This window comes from Urocampus carinirostris, chromosome 6 (genome assembly GCF_059441175.1).
Source record: "Urocampus carinirostris isolate Australia breed hairy pipefish chromosome 6, RoL_Ucar_1.0, whole genome shotgun sequence".
NCBI lineage: Eukaryota > Metazoa > Chordata > Actinopteri > Syngnathiformes > Syngnathidae > Urocampus > Urocampus carinirostris.
Window position 1 is genome coordinate 24342302 of NC_142354.1, and position 10613 is coordinate 24352914.

The window sequence follows — 10613 nt, forward strand, 5'->3', positions numbered from 1 at the left end:
CATCCATCTATTCATTATCTGCACTGCTTATCCTCAGTAGGGTCAAGGGGGTGCTGGAGCCCAGCTATCTTCGGGCAGTGATCATGGGACACCCTGAACTGGTTGCCAGCCAGTCGCCAGACAATTCGCTCACTCATTCACACCTAGGGACAATTTGGACCGTCAAATTAACCCGCCACGCATGTTTTTGGAATGTGGGAGGAAACCCGAGTGCCCGGTGGAAACCCATGCGAGCACAGGGAGAACATGCAAACGCCACACAGGAACGTTTGATCTCATGAACTCAGAACAGTGCCGCACACGTGCTAACCACTGCGCCGCCGTGCTGCGGAGACGATACAAAAATTCAATATTATATCAGGAAATCTCCGACGAATGTTTTCTTTATTTTAAAGCAGGGGTGTCCAACATGGTGCTCGCAGGCACGAGGTAGCCCTCTAAGACCAATTGAGTAGCCCTGGTTCTGAAATTATGTAATGGGTCATTGTGATCGAATAGAAGGTTTGATTTTTAACTGCCATGATGTCTAGTGGTCTACTGAGCCTATTTAACCTCGAATAATCACAATTTGGTATTGAAATAATAACGACATAGTGATAACATGTAATTTAAGAAATGCTTATCAAAGTGGTAGCCCTTTACACCAATCAGGAAAACAAATTAGCTCTTGTATTCAAAAAGGTTGTTGACCCCTTTTTTTGAAAGAAACACTATGGAATTTTTCAGCCTTCCTGAAATATTGTCATAACGTTTTTGATCAAATAACAACTAGTTGTTACCTTGTCATTGCTCTAGATAAAAAAGTAAATATAATTAAAAGTGTCCTGGCTAGTTGACGATATTCAACTGTAGGAAGCCACAAAAGGCTGGTTCTCACTCGTTTGCGTTTTACTGTATTTTATTATTATTTTTGTGTCGCTTATATTGGAACCTGACGTTTTACGTTACAGTTTGATACATTTTATATTCTTTCAAGAATTCATAATATTTGCAAGCCCTATCTTTTTAAATCTTATTTATAAACAATTCTCCGTTTCCGAGAGGTCCTATTAAAAAGGAATATTTTGGTGGTAGACGGGTGAGTTGTTTCTATACCCTGGAAAAACGATGACCAATATTTGGTCAATTTCATGACACGTTACAATATAGGCCAAACCAGTATACAGTGAGTTCGTGTTCTATGATGCCAATACAGTGACTGAAAACATACGTATAGATATTTTAGTCCATCCTATTTATTGAATACTTGACAAAATAATCTACAGATAAATGTTTTTTTGCAGTAGAAATAGAATTTAAAAAATAAAGGACATTACTATTTCTTTAATTTGCTGTTGTTGATTAGGTGGAATTTGAATTGATCCATAGTTAGAGCAAAATCAGGACTTGGTATCAGTCTACAGATTTCAATAGTTATAATCAGTCTGAGGAAATGTGGCCATAAATATCCCTATTCAATCATGTCTGTTTTCCAAGGGGTGATAAATGAGTCCATATTCCCATTTTTATAGAATATTTTGGCGTAGTTTCCAACAGGTTACACTCATGTCCCTTTTTTTCCTCACTTGTTTCTCTGTGTTACTCTTCACTCATTGTGTGCTAGTGCATATGAATGTGTGAGTAAGTAATGTTGGAGGGAGGCGTCAGGTCTTTCTTTTTTTTTTTTTAAGCTTTATACTGTTGCACATGACATGGCACTTTAAGTTGATTTTTTATGTATCAGAGGTTTTCTAGAAATTGAGGAAATAGTTCAGTAGATCTCGTTATGGAGCTGCACTGTCGCTGTCAACATATCTGATAACCTTCATTGTGGCCTCCAGCTACATTCTGTTACATAACAGACCACAAAATGTGGGAGGAAAAAAAATCAATAGCAGGCCTTAGTGCGGCCATAAGGAATTTGTGGGAAAGGGCAATTTCAAGATTTTTTTTTAACTTTTAGCTATTTTTTTCCCCGATGGACCAAACAAAAACATTAAGGTTTAATCCTTAGTCATGTTGTCTTGAGCAATTACAGTATCTTAGTTCAATAACTTCAGGGTTTGTAATCAGAGCTTGTGTGGCCACGCGTCATGTCTCGCCTCACTCTCGCTGCTGATAGACGGCAGCGTAACGTGATCTAAAAGCAGAACTCAAAGTACTCGACCTTCTTTACTAGACTAAGAATGTCATTGACCGATACATCGTTAGCTCTTAATATAGCCGTGGAATTAACGCTGCCCGGCAAGGAGATTGGCGTGATCCCTCTGTACCTGTGCGGGGCACCTAATAAAAGTACTCCAGCTTATTGACACTCACCGGTGACAGTCGGTTAGAACACACACTTTGTCGTGCAAGAATCAGGTGTGCACAGGCTAGCTCAGTAGGTGCAATGGAATCCCCAGTGCCTGAATTATACAAGTTTTTGAATGTTTTAAAAATATTGTGTCATCCTATCTGTCTGATTTGCTTTTATTATATTAGACCTCAGAGTCTCTGAGGTTTTTTGGCAGCAGTTTATTAGCTGTTCCTTTGGCCCATTGGTAGGGTGTGGTTCAATGGCTGAAAAATGTTGAGGTCATCTGCTGCCATACATATCAGTGTGGATAAGCCTCCCTCAGGTACCTTTCCTCACATAGTTAGTCTGTGCCTTGTCATAATCGTATTGTATCTATATTACCATTTATTTTGTTTTGATTGTATTTTAACCATTGTTTGTCTCATACTATTAGGTTTTTGGAGTTGCTGGGTGGGGATAAAGTAGAGAATTTTATTGTCTTATTGTACACGGAATGTTGTTCATACAGCACTTTGAGTGGCTATTGCCTGAAAAGTGCTTTTCAAATACATTTGATTTGATTTGATATCCTTGCCTCAACAAGATCACTGAGTACTTTACATGCAAGCAATTTTCTGATTCATTCCAATTATGTAAACATGCACAGAAATCAGATTCAGACCTTTGTCCAACTGCGGGTATTTTGATTGCAGTGGTTGGGTAATTCCTTCCATTTTATGAGCGCACATGCATGTATATCTATTGTAGTCATCCAATTGCCCTTGCAGACATACAGTTTCCCTGATCCGGGATATTTTTATGCCTCAAACCACTATGGAATACAGAGACAAATGATGCATGAAAACTCCAACTTAGTTGCTAAAAAAGCCTCATGTGTATTGGTTAATTGGTTCACGATTGCTCCACGTTTTCATTTTTCTTTTCTGCCTCATGGCAAAAAAGGCCACAGGCATACTCATCTACATGTAGAGGATGTCCCCGTTGTATCCATCCATATATAGTGTAATTCTATGCTTTTGGCTAGCCATGTACGAGCAAATCTTTTATACAAGATACTGCAATGAAGCTTACTTTTGGAGAGCGAAGGAAACAAGCATGGTACTTTGTCGATTTTGGTAAGTGAATTAAATCATCCTTAATATAATGTCAAAAGTTAAATGCAGAAATGTCCCTATTTGTGTCATACCGTTGTTTCACACAGGGTTTGGTAGGGTTACTTGAACTTGATTACTTTCAATTACTTTTGGATTACTCCAATACCAAATATGCTAATAAAAGACAAAAGAAACTAAATATGAATAAAATTAATAAATTTTGTGGAGGCTTGGGGAGTAACGGAATACATGGAACGGCAAAAATGATGTTGGAAAGCTGTTTTGATTTATTTGCATGTTGTTTCTGTCGCATTTTATGTTAGTTTTGCCGGAGATCAAAGAGATCAAAGCCAGGAGAGAAAGCTTACCACGTGCTGTGCGTCATCATTTTATTCATATTTAGTTTCTTTTGTCTTTTATTAGCATATTTGGTATCGGAGTAATCAAAAAGTAATTGAAAGTAATCAAGTTAAACTAACCCTACCCAACCATGGTTTCACATTTGTAATACTTGCAAACGCCATGCATACAGGGTTATTTGCACTGCCCCAAAAATTTGACTTCTGATCCCTGTAAATGTAGTCACTTGACTTAACTTAGCCACAAGCATTAGCATGACATGATTTCACCCATTTTCGGTTCAGATTTACCAATATTTTTTTAAAATATTTCTCAACTTTCACATATACTTGTATGTCAAGTCAAGTCAAGTCATTTTTATTTGTATAGCCCTAAATCACGAAGAGTCTCAAAGGGCTTCACAGATTGTTACACTATATTACTTTGCTTGTTTTTTTAGAGCAACAGACTAGATCTTTCATCCTTTCTGTCCTCACCCAAAAGGCCTCATTGTGATGCTGAGGCCCCTCGGGGTGCTCTCATCTTCTGCACGTGAATCAGACGAGGTCACTGTGGGAGATACTCTTACGATTCTCACCACACTTTTTTCCTCAGTGCCTCCAAACCAGGTCATGTGCATGGCTTTGATCTTACCAAAATACAAAGAGACATACAGTCTATGTGGTTTTCATTCTCAATATCGCGGTGACATACATTATATGTTTTCATATATTTTTTTCAGCAATGCACCCTCTCGGAAGAGTTCTTTTAGATAAATAAATAAAACAGAAGATAAATGCAGCTCTTTTTTCCTGTTTTACAAAACTGAAGATGTAAAATAATAATCCATGTAATGAGCAAAATTGTGTGATTTGGAAGATGGCTGAACATTTGCATTTTTTTAGTTTTTCTTATTTTAAAAAAAATCATTCTTTTTTTCTTATTTTAGTAAAAAAATACTTAAAGGTACCTCATGTAATATTTGACCACTAGATCTCACTCTGTCTTATAGTGCGACCAGAAATGAGTCCTACAAAGCAGAAGGAAGAACTAACTACGGAATGTCCAGCGACCAAATCGTAGCCTTTTCATCGCACACAACTTCCAGTATTCCCTCAAGTATTCAAGTAAGTCTATCATATTTGCAATAAATTCAGTACTTATTTAACCCTAGAGAAAGTGAGTAACATATGTTTAGACCAGTTTGATTTTTTTGAAAGAAAATGCTATTGTTGTTATAACCACTCAAGAAAATTGTGTTTTTGGCTACAAATACATGCAGATTTTAGAACAGTTCAACATCATGTTGGACAGTTAGGTTTTCTGTGATCTCCAAATCAAAACACCAAGTTGACAATATTGTCAAAATTGTAAGCAAGCATTTTAGTGCAAATATCAATTTTAAAGTTTTTCCATATGGCTATTAAATGTGTTGCTTTTCTCTTTGTTACAGGCTTAGGTTTGTTCGCTAAATCTTCGTACCATCTGGCAAACTCACTGTGGAATTTACGTCAATTGAAAACAAGACCGGCTGGTCAGGGAACCTGGGAGTCATTCTAAGCTACTGTGTTGGAGAAATAAACACGTCTACCAGGGATCTTATTCCCAAAACAACAAATAAATTATTATTTTATTATTATTATTATTATTATTATTATTATTGTTGTTTTTATGTTTTCAGAATAAACACTATTTTTGAGTCACCATGTAAGGTTCTCATTCAATTCCCTGACACTAATTTACTTAACCAGAAATTTAGCATTGCAACATTTGTCAAGCTTATCAGACCGTTACAACAAACTATGAATGAATGAATGAATGAATGAATCAATGAATGCCCTCTATTTTCATTATATACTTTTATAAATGCACCACTGTTTGGAATGGCGTAGTTCTGTGACTCTCCACTGGTGATATTATTGTGCACCAAAACCTTGGAAAGGATGATGATGACTCCATTATTTTAGATGCCCGTTCGGCTCGTACTTTGAATGACAAGTAGTAATTGTTCAGGTAAAAATTCCGTATTGTTTCCCAATTTCAAAAATGTTCAAATGTATTTTTCAATTTTAAGGTATATCATATATTCGTCTTAGACTACACGGACACACGCTATTATTTTTGAGTATACAGTAAATCTAAATTGAGTTTCAAATGCAATGTTCTTGTGGGTCACGTTCTCACTGCGCTACCTCTCAGAGAATCCGAATTAGTGTCATGCTCCAACTGCACGCTAGCTAGTTACCTGATAAATATTACGTAATAATACTTAATAAATATTCAGAAATCATGATATTTACTTAATCATATAGATAACAATGATTAGTATGCCGGTTAAAAGGCTAGAAAGGCTAGAAATATAACATTTTCAAACCATTTTCTGTACCTTCAAGCGGTGCTCCAATGGTAGACTCTCGTACAGTATTTTTGTATTTCACACTTATTTCTTTCTTCGATTTGATCGTTGTTGTCACTGTTTTCCGGTTTTCCTTCCTCTTATCACTAACTTTCCTGTGACCCGTTATTATTTGAAGAAAAAGGGAATAAAACAAACAGAATTAATTAAATGAGATGTCATCCCTCTCAAACGCAATTTGTACGGCACCTGGATAGGAAGAAGAGATCGAGCAGGGCATTATCGCCATATATTGTGTAATTGACCCTTCCTTTATTTTATTCGTCTTAGGCTTATTTTGCCAGGGCAAAGGCCCACGAGCCACTGAAAACAAATCAGCGACACTTCTGTGTCCGGACCCACCAGTTGAGAAAACTGCTCTAGATAGATGTTCTTTTTTAAGATATACTGTAGTTTAAAATCTATTTGGCCACTTGAACTAAACTCCAGGGGTGTCCTGGTGCCCCATTCTCAACTACTGGTCTACGCCATTGAAGTGGTACGCTACTATCAGTAACTCAAGCACAAAACCAAAAAAAAACAGAAACAAACAACTTGATCCTGCAAGTACAGCATTGATCTATTGATCCTACTTAGAAAGAGCACACTTGTAAGGTTATCTGCATGTCCCTGCTTCCAAGAAACATGAGAAGGATAAGACAATGTCACAGAGCCAATAATGTAGGACTGTACAATAAGTAATAGGTATCTCATAGTTGATGTAAATATGGCAACAAACAGGTGTTGTATTTCTCTTAAGAAATGTTGGTTTTTAACTTACTATTGAAGATTTTCAAAAGAAAACTAGATGAGTGCAATTTGTATAAACAATGTGTAAAACCTTTATAACACACAAACACGTACAACAAATAAATGATTATTTTCTCATTAAAATATTTAAAATGGGCACACCTATGTTGATGTTTTCCTTGTCTGTATTATTTGAAGTTGTTTGTTGATGACAGAAAAAGTCTGCACTAACCAGCATGAAAGTAGTGGGATGCTGAAATTGGAATCTAGCGATCACACAGTGTTTGACGTAACTTTTTTAATGTCCTCTGCCTTTTTGCTTATATACTGTATATAGTTGTAACGGGATATTGTGTATTACTTAGCACCTATTAGAGGCAAAAAAAAAATTATTCATTAAAAACAATATCAGTTTAAATAATGAGAAAGAAAGGCATGAACTACCATAAAAATGTGCACTTTTTTAAAATACAAAACATGACAAGATTTATTTTATATGAAATGAGGCTCACCTAAAGGGAGCTGACAAGACTGTTCGTCATCTTGCAACTTAGGGTTCCCCAAAAAAGAGAAACATTGAGAACAGCTGGGCAAACAAATGTTGAGAAAAATGTTGCGGTTTGTTCACGTTGAGTCTCCGTAGTTTGCATTTTACCTTGTGCTATGCAGCACTCATATTCAGTTGCAAAACACAATACGGTGACATCTAGTGGTCAAACATTACATAGTGTCCCTTTAAGTCGAGAAAGTTGTTGTTTAAAGTTTAGTAGACGCTCAAATAAGGAGAGAAGACATCAATGGATTCTCAACTTACGTAAGGAAACAGAAGACAGACCCGAGATACGAGATCCTGACCGTTTCTAAAGGCCACTCTTGAGTCTTTTCTTTTTATTAAAGCTCCTAGGTTACAAAAGCAAATCCGCTTTAAAAGGTGTCGAAATCAAATAAATTAATTTTAAAAAAACTGTGGCATGATTGTCCGATAATAACAATGATGTAAACAATTTATAATATTCAAAATAACAAAAAAAAGTGCGCAATTATAGTCAAAATCAAAAACCTTTGCTGGTGTCCAATATTAAAAAGTGAATACACTTATCAAGAGTAAACCTCTGCACATTCCTAGAAAATCAACCCCATTTTACAACATATAACTGAATCGTGTTTGCATGTTATAAATAAAATTAAACATTATGCACTTGTTTTTCGCCATCTAACTATTTTGCAGCTTAGTTTTTTGCAGGCGAACAGTTTGGTGTTTGGTGCAAAGCAAAAACAATAAACTTCTTTCCTCTGCCTATTTTATTTTACACCCAAAAATATTACCATATTTTCAGAACTACAAGGCGCATCTGATTATAAGGCACATTTTCATGAAAATAGTCCCAAGGTAAAATATTTCTCATATATATGGCACAGCAGACTATAAAGCATGTTAAAGTAAAACTACTGTAAGAGCTAGGGGTTGCATCAACAAAATCAGAAAATAAAAAAACAAAAAGAATAAAAACTAAACGATCACTCTCTGCTCTCCGGCCCCTGGCTGTCCGCCTCGCCACCTGTCATCGGCCGCGAGGGCTTCCTGTTCCACATGCCCAGCAAGCACCAGATCGCTGTTTTTTTCCTCCCTCCCTGATTCCCCCGATCCCTTAATAAAGTGTTGTGTGAAACGTTACGCACTGTTTGTTCTGGTCGTGACAGTACGGACTGACCAAGAGTGACTGGAAAGGAAGCGCCTAAATAGGGAGAGGGATAATTAGGAAACGAGTGGCAGTTAGGGCTAAAGCAGGATCGTGACACCAGCGTGCCGGGCCAATGGAAATTTGAATTCGGCTGCCTGGAGTGATCGATGGTCGGGGGCTGCAGTACCCAATTTGGCTGCCAGAGAGCGTTAGAGAACCCACAGAAGCAAACCCGACGAAACCAGATGTTTATCGATATTGTTGGTGTTCATCAGGGGTGCCTTGACATGAAAACGAGCTAAAGACACTCACCCAGGCCTAAAGTACAACTATGTAAATCTTTATAAAAATTGCTTCAGCAGTTTTGGAGCCTTCAATTCACACTCACACACACACACACACACATATGTATATATATATATATATATATATATATATATATATATATATATATATATATATATATATATATATATATATATATATATATATCCATCCATCCATTGTCTTCCGCTTATCCGAGGTCGGGTCGCGGGGGCAGCAGCGTTAAAAGGGAAGCCCAGACGTCCCTATCCCCAGCCACTTCCTCCAGCTCATCCGACGGGACCCCGAGGCGTTCCCAAGCCAGCCGAGAGACATAGTCTCTCCAACGTGTCCTGGGCCGCCCCCGGGGCCTCCTGCTGGTGGGACATGCCCGGAACACCTCCCGAGGGAGGCGTCCAGGAGGCATCCTTATTAGATGCCCGAGCCACCTCAACTGGCTCCTCTCAACGCGGAGGAGCAGTGGCTCTACTCCGAGTCCCTCCCGGATGACTGAGCTTCTCACCCTATCTCTAAGGGAGAACCCAGCCACCCTGCGGAGGAAACTCATTTCGGCCGCTTGTATCCGGGATCGAGTTCTTTCGGTCATGACCCAAAGTTCATGACCATAGGTGAGGGTAGGAACGTAGATCGACCGGTAGATCGAGAGCTTTGCCTTTCGGCTCAGCTCCCTTTTCACCACGACAGACCGGTACAGGGTCCGAATGACGGCAGAGGCTGCACCGACCCGTCTGTCGATCTCCCGTTCCATCCTACCCTCACTCGTGAACAAGACCCCAAGATACTTGAACTCCTCCACTTGGGGCAAGACCTCCTCCCCGACACGGAGGGAGCATACCACCCTTTTCCGACTGAGAACCATGGCCTCGGACTTGGAGGTGCTGATCCCCATCCCGGCCGCTTCACACTCGGTTGCGAATCGCTCCAGCGAGAGCTGAAGATCACGGGCTGAGGAAGCCAACAGCACCACGTCATCTGCAAAAAGCAGTGACGCAATGCTGAGGCCCCCAAACCGGACTCCATCCCCGCCAAGGCTGCGCCTAGAAATTCTGTCCATAAAAGTTATGAACAGAATTGGTGACAAAGGGCAGCCCTGGCGGAGCCCAACCCTCACCGGGAACGAAACCGACTTATTGCCGGCAATGCGGACCAGACTCTGGCACCGGGCATACAGGGACCGCAAAGCCCGGATAAGACTGTGCGGTACCCCATACTCCCGAAGCACCCCCCACAGGGCCTCCCGAGGAACACGGTCGAATGCCTTCTCCAAGTCCACAAAACACATGTAGACCGGACAGGCAAACTCCCATGCACCCTCAAAGACCCTGAAGAGTGTATAGAGCTGGTCCAGTGTTCCACGGCCAGGACGAAAACCACACTGTTCCTCCTGAATCCGAGATTCGACTTCCTGGCGGACCCTCCTCTCCAGTACCCCTGAATAGACCTTACCAGGGAGGCTGAGAAGTGTGATTCCCCTGTAGTTGGAACACACTCTCCGGTCCCCCTTCTTAAAGACGGGAACCACCACCCCAGTCTGCCAGTCCAGAGGCACTGTCCCGATGTCCACGCGATGTTGCAGAGGCGCGTCAACCATGACACGCCCACAACATCCAGAGCCTTAATGAAGTCTGGGCGGATCTCATCGACCCCCGGGTCCCTGCCACCGAGGAGTTTTTTGACAACCTCGGTGACTTCAACCCCAGTGATACGAGAGCCCAACCCAGAGTCCTCAGGCTCTGCTTCCCCAGAGGAAG

General features: G+C 40.0%; 1 long non-coding RNA gene across 1 annotated transcript; it reads left to right on the forward strand.

The window, feature by feature from the left end:
- The first annotated feature begins 2360 nt into the window (after positions 1–2360).
- Positions 2361–5307, forward strand: LOC148364319 (uncharacterized). The gene is made up of 3 exons (XR_015850746.1): positions 2361–2600; positions 4724–4838; positions 5165–5307. It is a non-coding gene; the product is annotated as an uncharacterized LOC148364319 (long non-coding RNA).
- The last annotated feature ends 5306 nt before the right edge of the window (positions 5308–10613 follow it).